Source organism: Macrotis lagotis, chromosome 1, assembly GCF_037893015.1.
Source record: "Macrotis lagotis isolate mMagLag1 chromosome 1, bilby.v1.9.chrom.fasta, whole genome shotgun sequence".
NCBI lineage: Eukaryota > Metazoa > Chordata > Mammalia > Peramelemorphia > Peramelidae > Macrotis > Macrotis lagotis.
The window spans coordinates 327,697,747-327,707,388 of NC_133658.1; the positions used below are offsets into that span (position 1 = coordinate 327,697,747).

Consider the following 9,642-nt stretch of genomic DNA (forward strand, 5'->3'; position numbering starts at 1 on the left):
TCTTGGAGGTGATAGCAGACATTGAAGTTAATTGAGTAGAGTGAGACAAGGTAAGTGCCTTTCAGCTCTAACACTGACTGCATTTCAAAACCACTTTTACTATATTATTAGTCTCTAAAAATCACAGTGATTGATGGCAAAGTATACAAAGTGTTTCTTGTCTTCTTTACAGGTCATAGTTTCATTGGTCTAATTCTCAAACTATCTATCTGAAACCTTCTCAAGCAGATCTAGTTATCTTAGCATGAGTCCTGATCAAACTTTAATTGTTCTGCTCATCAATCAAGTCTTGGCTGAGAGTTTCTCCAGAAATCTATTTTATATTCTCCACAAAACTAGTAATAGAATCAGTAAGCGATTCTAAGAGCTCTAAGCCTAAAGATTGGCATGGTTCTATTATCTGCAAGTCATTCTCAACTCAGAGAGAAATAAAGAAATGGAATGAGTAGGGGAGAAGGGCTTGGGACAGCCTTGTTTCTGGTTTCTCCTTAGGGATTATTTTTTTTAAACTCTCATTTTCAGTCATTTCCAAAGCTGACGGGACCACAGAGCTTCACAAACCACAGAAAACATTCCAACCTCCTGTGCCTTTTCTTCTGGGAAGTTGGGCAAGAACCTTCCCAAACCTCTGCCAGTGAGGATCTCTGCCAGGGAGTGACTCATTCTACCCCTCCCCAGAGTTGTATTTTATTTGGGGGGAATGAAGACAGACTGTGCCATGATGGGGGAGGTGGAGTTTCCAGCAAACACAGAAGTGCTGTGTGTGTGTGGGGGAGAGTTTTGGAGGGTTTTTTTTTTTTTAAGGGAATTGGGCTATATTTTTTTTTAAGATGACATGGAACACTTGCTTCACATTCTTTAGAATCAATCATTTGTGGTTTAGAGAATGAAAGAATGTTAGAAGAGCCTTTAGAATACTAAATGTTAAAGCTTTTTGTTTGGGGGTTGTTGCTTTTATGTTTTTGTTTTTGTTTTTTTTAAGGACCAATGATCATAGTATATGAGAGATAGAAGGAACTTTAAAGTTCATTTGGTCCAAAATGATTCATGAGGCCACTGAAGACCAGGAAGGGGAAATAATATCATAGAATCATAAATATGAGTCAGAAAGGGACCTTAGAGGCCATAGAGTGCAACCTGCTTGTTTTATAGATGAAGAAACTAAGTCACAGAGAAGTGAAGCAATGTGCCCATAGTTACATAGCAAATAAGTATGGACATATGTCTATGACTACAAGTCTAGTACCCTATTCACTACAGTCTAGTGATCTGGGAACCCCTGGGAGTCCCTGAGACACTTTCAGGGAGATCTACAAAATCAAAATTATAATACCAAAATATTTTAATATCTAATTTGGTAAATATCTATAATTATAAGCCACAAAACCAAAAGCTCTGTTGTCAAGAATAATTCTTTTTTTTTTTTTTTAGGCTTTTGCCATGCAATGGGGTTAAGTGGCTTGCCCAAGGCCACACAGCTAGGTAATTGTTAAGTGCCCGAGGTCAGATTTGAATTCAGGTACTCTTGACTCCAGGGCCAGTGCTCTATCCCCTACGACACCCCATCAAGAATAATTCTTAAGATTTTAAAGGGGTTTTGAGTTCAAAAAAATTGAGATTAATGTACAACATTGTGCTCAAGGTCACAAAAGTATTAAGCAGCAAAGCCAAATACACTGACAACAATTCCAACTCTCTTTCCCATCATGCTGCACTGCCAGTTTTACCAGGGGTTGAACTGCATACCCTCAGTTCCTCAATTAGCCAAGATAGCATGACTTCCCCAACTTAGGATTCCAGAATTTAGAGCTGGGACTTTAGAAGTCATCTCATATCCCAATCTTCTCCTTCTTCAGAAAAGATAATTAAGACTCTGGAAAGGGGAATTGGCTCACCTAAGTTATACAGGCATTTAAAAGCCACAGGTAGAACTCCTTGTTCATGTTCTTTCCTGTATACCACAATACCTCCAGGTGCTCTACAATAATAATTCTCTTTCCATTTGGGAAAATATTTCTTAAAGACACTACAGTCACCCATCTCTACAAGCTGTATCCCCATACGACAGCCCCATTTTTTTTTTAAATTCAAGCATCACATTTGCACATGCAAAGTATCCCTTCCCCTCACACCACAACCTCTACCTTTCATTACTTTGGCCCCTATCATCAATTTTGGAAGATTAAAATTTGGGGTGTGTGTGTTTTAAAGAAAACTGAGGAATTCCATTGTATAAAACCATAGGCAAACCAGACAACAGGTCATCTCAAAAGGAACAAGATATCTGTGAGTAATAATAACATAACTTCAATAACTTTAGACCCCATGATTTCATCAGTGTGGGCACTCCCTCAGCTAAAGTAGATCCAACATTTCTATCCCTCAGAAGTTGGTTTCAAAACTTGTTGGAATCAAAATATATCAATACCTATGGGCCAACATTTTGATGGTTCTACTACTAAATGAAAGGGACAATTCTATAGCACTTTGTAGAGTTTCTAGAAAATTTGTTATTTCATTTGGTCTTCATATCCCTATGAGGACTAATAGCAAGATTATAATTCTCTGTTTCTCAGAAGACAACTTTGAGATGTCCTAGTGACTTCCTCAAGGTAACAAAGTTGATTAAGTGGCAGTACTGGGACTTGAACCCTAAGCAATACCATCCCAGAAGTTGGACAATTGACTTAAAGAAAACTTATCCAGTTATTATGACTCTATCAACAAGAAATGCATTTTGATGTAATAAAAAGAATTGGAGTTGGAAGATCAGTGCTCAAGTCCTGAATTAGCCACTTACCAATTGTATCACCTTGTTAAAAGAGATATTAGTTGAATTAGATGATTGTTTCCTTCCAATTCTAATATTCTATGTTCTAAGGCAATTCATATTTCTGCAAGTAAAGCAGTTTACAAAACACATTCCCTAATAATTTTGTTAGCAGGTAGTATGAGTTTTTGATGTCTATTTTACAGTTTACACAAATGCAGATCAGAGAAGTTTATGCAACTGGTATTAAACCAAAATTCAGATTCAAGTTCTGAGTATTTCTTTACACACTCAACATTCTATGTTCTGAAATGCCAATATGACTGACCATGGCTCAAGTTTTCTCTGGAAACTACACCCTGGAGAAATGGGGAAACATCACCCCATGGATACATAGAGAAAAGTCTCTCTGTGAGATCCTCTTTCTCCTAATGTCAAGGAATTAGACATTGGAAAAAGATGTTTTTTAAAGTTAAAAGCAGTCTAGGATTCAGAAGCAAAGTGCTCCTGACCTTTTGAAGAAAGGACAAGACAAACTCCTTTAGAACCACAAGACAGATTATAAATCCCATTCAAGAAAGAGGATCCAGGAAGGAATGGATGGTCTCCTCCCTGAGCCTAAGTTGTCCAACAAAAAGTCAAGGAGAAAAGATCCACTGGGTCCTGGGGTCAGGTGATGACTGGATTGAGATGGGAGGAAACTAGGTATATGTGTCTGTTTCTATGTCTCTGTGTTCCAGTGTCTTTTTATTCTATGTGTGTCTGTGTCTCTTTGTGTTCACTTGTGACCATCTAACTTATGAGTCAGGAGTCGTGGGTTCAAAACCTGACTCTGACACCGACTTGTGTTGTGACAAAAGGATAAAGTACTTTTCCTCTCTGAAGTCAATTTTCCATATCTGTAAAATGGGAATAACACTTGCCCTACACCTACCTTGGAGACTTGTAAGGAAAGGACAGAAAAAATAGTCAGCTATTATAAATATCTACCCAGGTGAATCTCAAAACGCTGTTTTTTTTCCTAAGTCTGTGTGTCTCTCCCACTATAACCCAAAGTCCCTTCCAAAGTTTACTTTTCACTGTGATTCTCTCTTTTATGGAGAAAAACAAAAACTCAAGGCCAACTTCTCTTTCTGGGAGCCTCCCCCATGCAGCACACATAGCAGTGGGGCTGTGCACAGGAAGAGGAATCTTGGACTCTGCTCGGCCCGGAGCAGCTGGGAGCTGTAGGCACCGAGGGAAACTGGCTGATGGCCAGGCCCCTTCCCGCCTGGATGGAGGGAATGGGGACAACGCATGGACGCTGGGACAGACAGCGAGGCACTCGCGGAGAGACGCGGACAGGCGGAGGCACCCGCGGAGGCTCGGACAAGAGTGGGCACACGCTGGCACCGGCCCTAATAGACTCACAGACAGGGGGGCGGAGGGACGGACACCACCAGACAGACACCCCGCCGCCAACAGGCACAAACGGACCCAGACGCCCAGGGACACCCAAGCTCAGTCAGGGTCAAGTTCAGTCACCCACCCCCCCCCAGCCGCCCCGCCCCCGGGGGCGCTGACCGCTCAGGCCGGGGGGCTGGGCCGGGGGGCAGAGAGGGAGAGTTCGGGAAGGAGCCGGGGAGGGGGGAGTGCCGGGGGCCGCGTCCTGGGGAGGGGGCGCAGTCGGGCGCCCCCGGGCCGGCTCCGTGTCCGGGCCCAAGGACCTGGGCCAGCCCTCCCCACGCTGCCCCCCGCCGGTCTCCCCAAACCCCGGGGGGAGGGGTCTTACCAGCTCCTGCGAGCGAAGCGCGGCGCAACCAGAGCCCCCGAGTCCCGGACGCAACTTAGCCGCCCGGCCGCCGCCACCAACTCCGCCGCCGCCGGGGCCGCGCACGCGCGCCCCCCCTCCCGCCGGGGCCGCGCCTGGCCCTCCGCGCGCCGTCTGCCACGCAGGCCTCCCGGGAGCGCGGCCCCGGGGCCCACGGGGACTGCGAGGCGGCGGGGAGCGAGCCCCGCCCTCCCGCCGGCGGCGCCTCTGACCGGCCCGGGGGGGCAGCGACCTCGAGCCGGTCACTCCCGTGGTCCGAGAGGCGCCGCAGGACCTGGCTGTGCCAGAGGGCGCGCCGGGCTGCCCGGCTGGGGCGAGTCCCACAGCCTCGTGCGCTGACGGCTCCGTGGAGGGGCAGTGAGCAAGATGAGGGTCTTAGTCCCGGCTAAGGATGAGCTATTTCCACTGCATTCAAGGCCCTTCCACTTGCAGCACTCCCCGTGCTAAGACCTCTAACGATTTTCTGCCCCCCCCCAAGCTGTTTATGGTCCTTTGGGAGGAGAGGTCCCTAAGGCGCCGGAAGGTAGGGAGTCGAGGGGAGGGGGTTTCCATAACCCACTCGAAACCTCCCCACGCACTAACAATTCTATGAAATGAGTAAATTAGCAACTTGGCCTGGGGTGTCATTTTCCTCAAAAAAGAAAAAAAATAAATCCTAACAATATTTACACATTTCTGCCCGCTCTTCCCCGTAGTCTAGGAGGGAAACAGGGAAGATTCAACCTGGGCCTTTCTTACTTTTGTTTTTAACTCAGTGGGTTTTTTCCCCCCAACTTATCAGATGAGTCACAGCAGAGTTCTCTTTGCAATGTGGTGCTCAGAATTAGAACTGTAGTCTCACTACCATGGGAGGCTATAATTTTTCCTCCCACGGGAAGTCTGTGTCAAGAATTTGAATGTGTCAGGGAGAAAGAGCTCACATTGTTCTCCCCTAAGGGTTTGAGGATTAAAGAAGGACTCTTACGATTTTATTATTTCATGCTTTGAAAGAACAGATGGAGGGTGTATAAGAGAGATCATAAAAGAGATCTCAGGAAAAACCTCTAAGTTCCAGCAAAGGAGGATTTTACTTAAGATCATATATGTTAGTAAAATTGAAGTGCCCTGGCCTTTGAAGGTGTTTAATGATGTTGAAGGATTTCTTGATTCATTATTGATTAACTGATTAGCTGAGGTAGATAGTGTGGTGTGGTGGAAAGAAGCAACTGGTATCAAAGGACTTGAGTTTGAATCCCAGCTTTGCTACTTTCTGGCTACTTTCTAGTGGCCTTGGTAATTTCTCCTCTCTGGCCAATCAGTTTGGTCATCTGCAAAATGAAGATAATATTTTTGTACCCCTTGCCTGAGGTCTCATAGCAAGCATTGGAGCTGGCCATTGAAACCAAGTCTCCTGATGGTACATTTAGAATTCTTTTCACTCTTGGTATCTTAAAGTACTCAAGGGATCTGGTCATTTGGCTCCCTCCCAGAAGAAATGGGGCTTCAGGGGAAGGAGGAAAATAAGAAGAAACAAATGTCTCCAGGGGAAAAGCCTAGTTGGTCTCTCTCCTTTTTTTTGGGGTTTGGGGTTTGACATCATTCTTTGTACTTGGGCCAGATCAACCCACAAAATGAGTCTTTGAGAAACTTCAAATGAAATGTAGGGTGTCAGCATCTCTTTACCTCCAAGAGAAACATTTGCATGAGCGTCACTTCTTACTGTTCATGTCGTATGAAACTGGCCCTGGATACACCGTAATCATCATCATTATCAGGACCAGCCTGTTTAGCCACAGCAGCCCTATGAGGAATTATAATTTCCATTTTGCAGATGAGAGACCAGGGGAGCAGAGATAAAGTCACTTGTCCAAGGTCACAGAGCAGAGTGAGGTCAGAGCCAAGACTCAAACCCATGCCCTTTGACTCCAAATGCAAGGCAATTTCTACTATACCATATTCCTTCTCTGAGGGTTTAACGAGGGTTCTCTTCTGGGCCTCAATGCCTGCACGGCACTGACTGTGCCAGCAGCTCACTAGAGACAGTGATCGACAGAACAGATGGAAACTAAGAGGCCACCTGGTTTTAAAGCAAATTATATCATCAGTCCATCAATACAAAATCTAAAACATAAGGGAAGTGCTTAGAACAAAACGATGTGAATCCCATTTATCTTTTTCTCCTCCCTCCCTCTGGTTTATCAGGAAATCAGGAGGATTTTCCACTGGCAAAAAGGCATGCTTGACTCTTTCTTGTAAACCATCCTCCCAACCCTACTTGAAGATTTGTTGCCTTCTATACTAGGCCCACAATTCCACAGTTACCAGCAGAGCAACCATTCTTTGTACTGTTGGTTGGTTCTTGTCCTTCTTTATCGAAGAAGACCAACATGACATCACTATGTTTGAGACAAATTACAGTGTGTCCTACTGTGTCTGATGAGACCAATAACAAACTCAGAATGTTCTTCCACAGGTTGGTTACATTATAGTCCGTGTGTGATACTACTGTATAGTGGAAGTATAGTAACAACAATGTCACCAGATTTCATAGAATAATTCATCCTCATCATAGTTAGTATTTATATAGAGTTTTAAGGGTTTTTATAAATATTATCTTATTCTAGCATCACAACGACCCTGAGAGATAGGTATGATTATTAACCTCATTTTACAGATGACAAAATTAAGGCTGACTTGCCTAGATTCACACAGCTAGTGTCTGAGGCCTTCCTGATGCCAAGTTCATTACTCTATCCATTGTGATATCTGCTGCCTATTCTTAGACTGTTAAGGCTCACAGGAACCAATGAAGCACTTAGAACAATGGAATCTAGGAAGTTTTACAACACAGAACACAGAATGTTGGAACTAGAAAGAGCTTAGAATGTTAGAATGTAACAATTGAGAGGAACTTTGGAACATAAAATGTTGGAACACAGAACACAGGACACTGGAGCTAGAAAGGGTCAAAGAAAATATCTAATGGACTAGGAAAATGAGATTTTGAATTGAAGTCACCTGTCCAAAGTCATGTGGTTAAAAAAAATGCTACCTTTCCCTCTACCCTTTCTTACCTGCAGTGTTTCCTTGCAGACTCAGAAACCAGGGTAATATAAGTACAAAGACCAAACAACTCCTAGGCCCAAGAAAGGAGACTGCTTTGTCCCAGCTACTGCTAGCGACTGGCTTTTATCGGTGGGTGTGATTCTTGTGAACATAAGGGACTTCCCCTCTGCCTCTGAACAAGTCAGAGTGAAGCTGATTAATGCCCATAGTTAGCTACTGCCCAGGCATACAGTATGAGCACAGCTGGAAAGAAAATCAAATTTCTTCCAGATCAGATGACATTTTGGGGGGAAATGATTTTCATTTAGTCAATTCCTGTTTGAGGTCAATTTCATCATAGGCAATTCCCTCTTGCACTAACCTGAAGTTAAAATGAGCCTTGGGAGAAAGAAACAGCTCTGAACAAGGTTGGTCCACAGTCTACCATAGCTGGTTGATTAGTGTTGGATAATCAGTGACTATGCCCAAGAAGATAGAGTCATAGATGACTGATGAGGTAAGGGGCTTACTTAGATCATATGCTTAGAAAGGAACTCAAATATAGAAAGTTAGGTCTAGAAAGAATCTTAAAATACTGAATAGTTAGAACTGGCAGAGACCTTAGAACATAGAATGTTAGAATTGGAAAATACCTTGAACGTAGAATTTTACAATGTTAAACATAGATTGTTAGGACTGGCAGGTACTCTAGATGATAGGGTATAAGAATATAGAATGTTAGATTTAAAAAATGTTAACAGCTGGAAGAGACATTAGAACATAAAGTATTAGGACTTGGAGGAACCTTAGAACATAGAATATTAGAGCTAGAAGGAATATTCTTACCTAACATGATAGAATTTTAGAAATGAAAGAGACTTTAGAACATAGAATGTTAGATAGAACTGGAAAGGGCCTTGAATCACAGAATTTTAGAACCCTATATGTTAATGCTACAAGCAATTAGAATTATGTGGGACCTAGATTAGAAACCATTTAAATGTTCTTATAGGGCTAATCTAAGGGTTTTTTTTTTTACTGTGTTTTGTGCCTTACTCCTTTTCTTTCTTTATTCCTTCCATATGGTGAATTCTACATGTTCTAAAATTGAAAAGGCCTGGAATTGAACCAATAGCATGAAGACAAAACATTCCTCAGCCCAAAGGGGAATATCCTAAATAGCTTCTACTAGTGGAGGGCAGAGGATAAAAACATGGATCCAAGAATCAACAGCCCTGGATTCTAATACTGGTTCTTCCACTTATAATCTGTGTCACCACTGGCCAATCATTCATTCTCTCTGGACCTCAATTTACTCATCTGTAAAATGAAGAAATAATACAAAATGATTTCAAGTCAATAAACCTTTATTACATGCTAAATATTAATCATTTCTAGCTTAAATAGGACTTTGGTATCACCAAATTGGAGAATACCCCCCCAAATAATTTAGTTTATTTTCATCATTTTTTTAGGGACTGAGCAGTCCTATTTCACTTAGACTTGAAGTGTAGTAGCCACTCATAGCCATGCACAAAGGAAGTCTTGTCTGCTCCATTTCCAACTTGGGCATTCTAGACACTCACCATCTGGTGCTACACTTTACCCCTCCTTCAGATAAGAACTCTCAAACTCAGTTGATCCATCAACCTTAACCTATACAGTGGCAGAGACTATAGGCATCATCATTTGTGAAACCATGTATTGTTAGGTATTTACCTTATCATACAGTTAATAATAGCTCACATTTCTGTTTTTCATGATTATAAAAAGTTTGTACATTCAGGATCTCTTGATCTCTACTAGAATGCTAGAAGATAGATGACTTGTCCAAGGTCACACACAATGAACCTGAGGGCTCAGGATCAAACTCATTCACATCCTTTAATTCCTACTCTGGTATATTGTTCAATGAATGAATGAATGAATGACTTGTTGTTTGTACAGTATTTTAAAACAATATCATGACACATCAGGGAGGTGATGCCATGGCATGTAAGTGAATTGGATTTGAGTGAGGAGGGGATGCTGTGCTGAG

At 42.8% G+C, this 9,642-nt stretch overlaps 1 protein-coding gene across 3 annotated transcripts in view; it reads right to left on the minus strand.

The window, feature by feature from the left end:
- NEK6 (NIMA related kinase 6) overlaps nt 1–7,720 on the minus strand; it is a 128,534-nt gene extending 120,814 nt beyond the window's left edge. Inside the window, exon 1 of one of the 3 annotated variants that reach the window (XM_074211606.1) lies at nt 7,634–7,720. The gene's annotated coding sequence lies outside the window, so the exon portion shown is untranslated. Of the gene's footprint in view, nt 4,253–4,541; nt 4,651–7,633 lie in introns of those variants that run through there. The other 2 variants (XM_074211604.1, XM_074211605.1) reach the window with 2 other exon arrangements.
- Nucleotides 7,721–9,642: the final 1,922 nt, after the last annotated feature.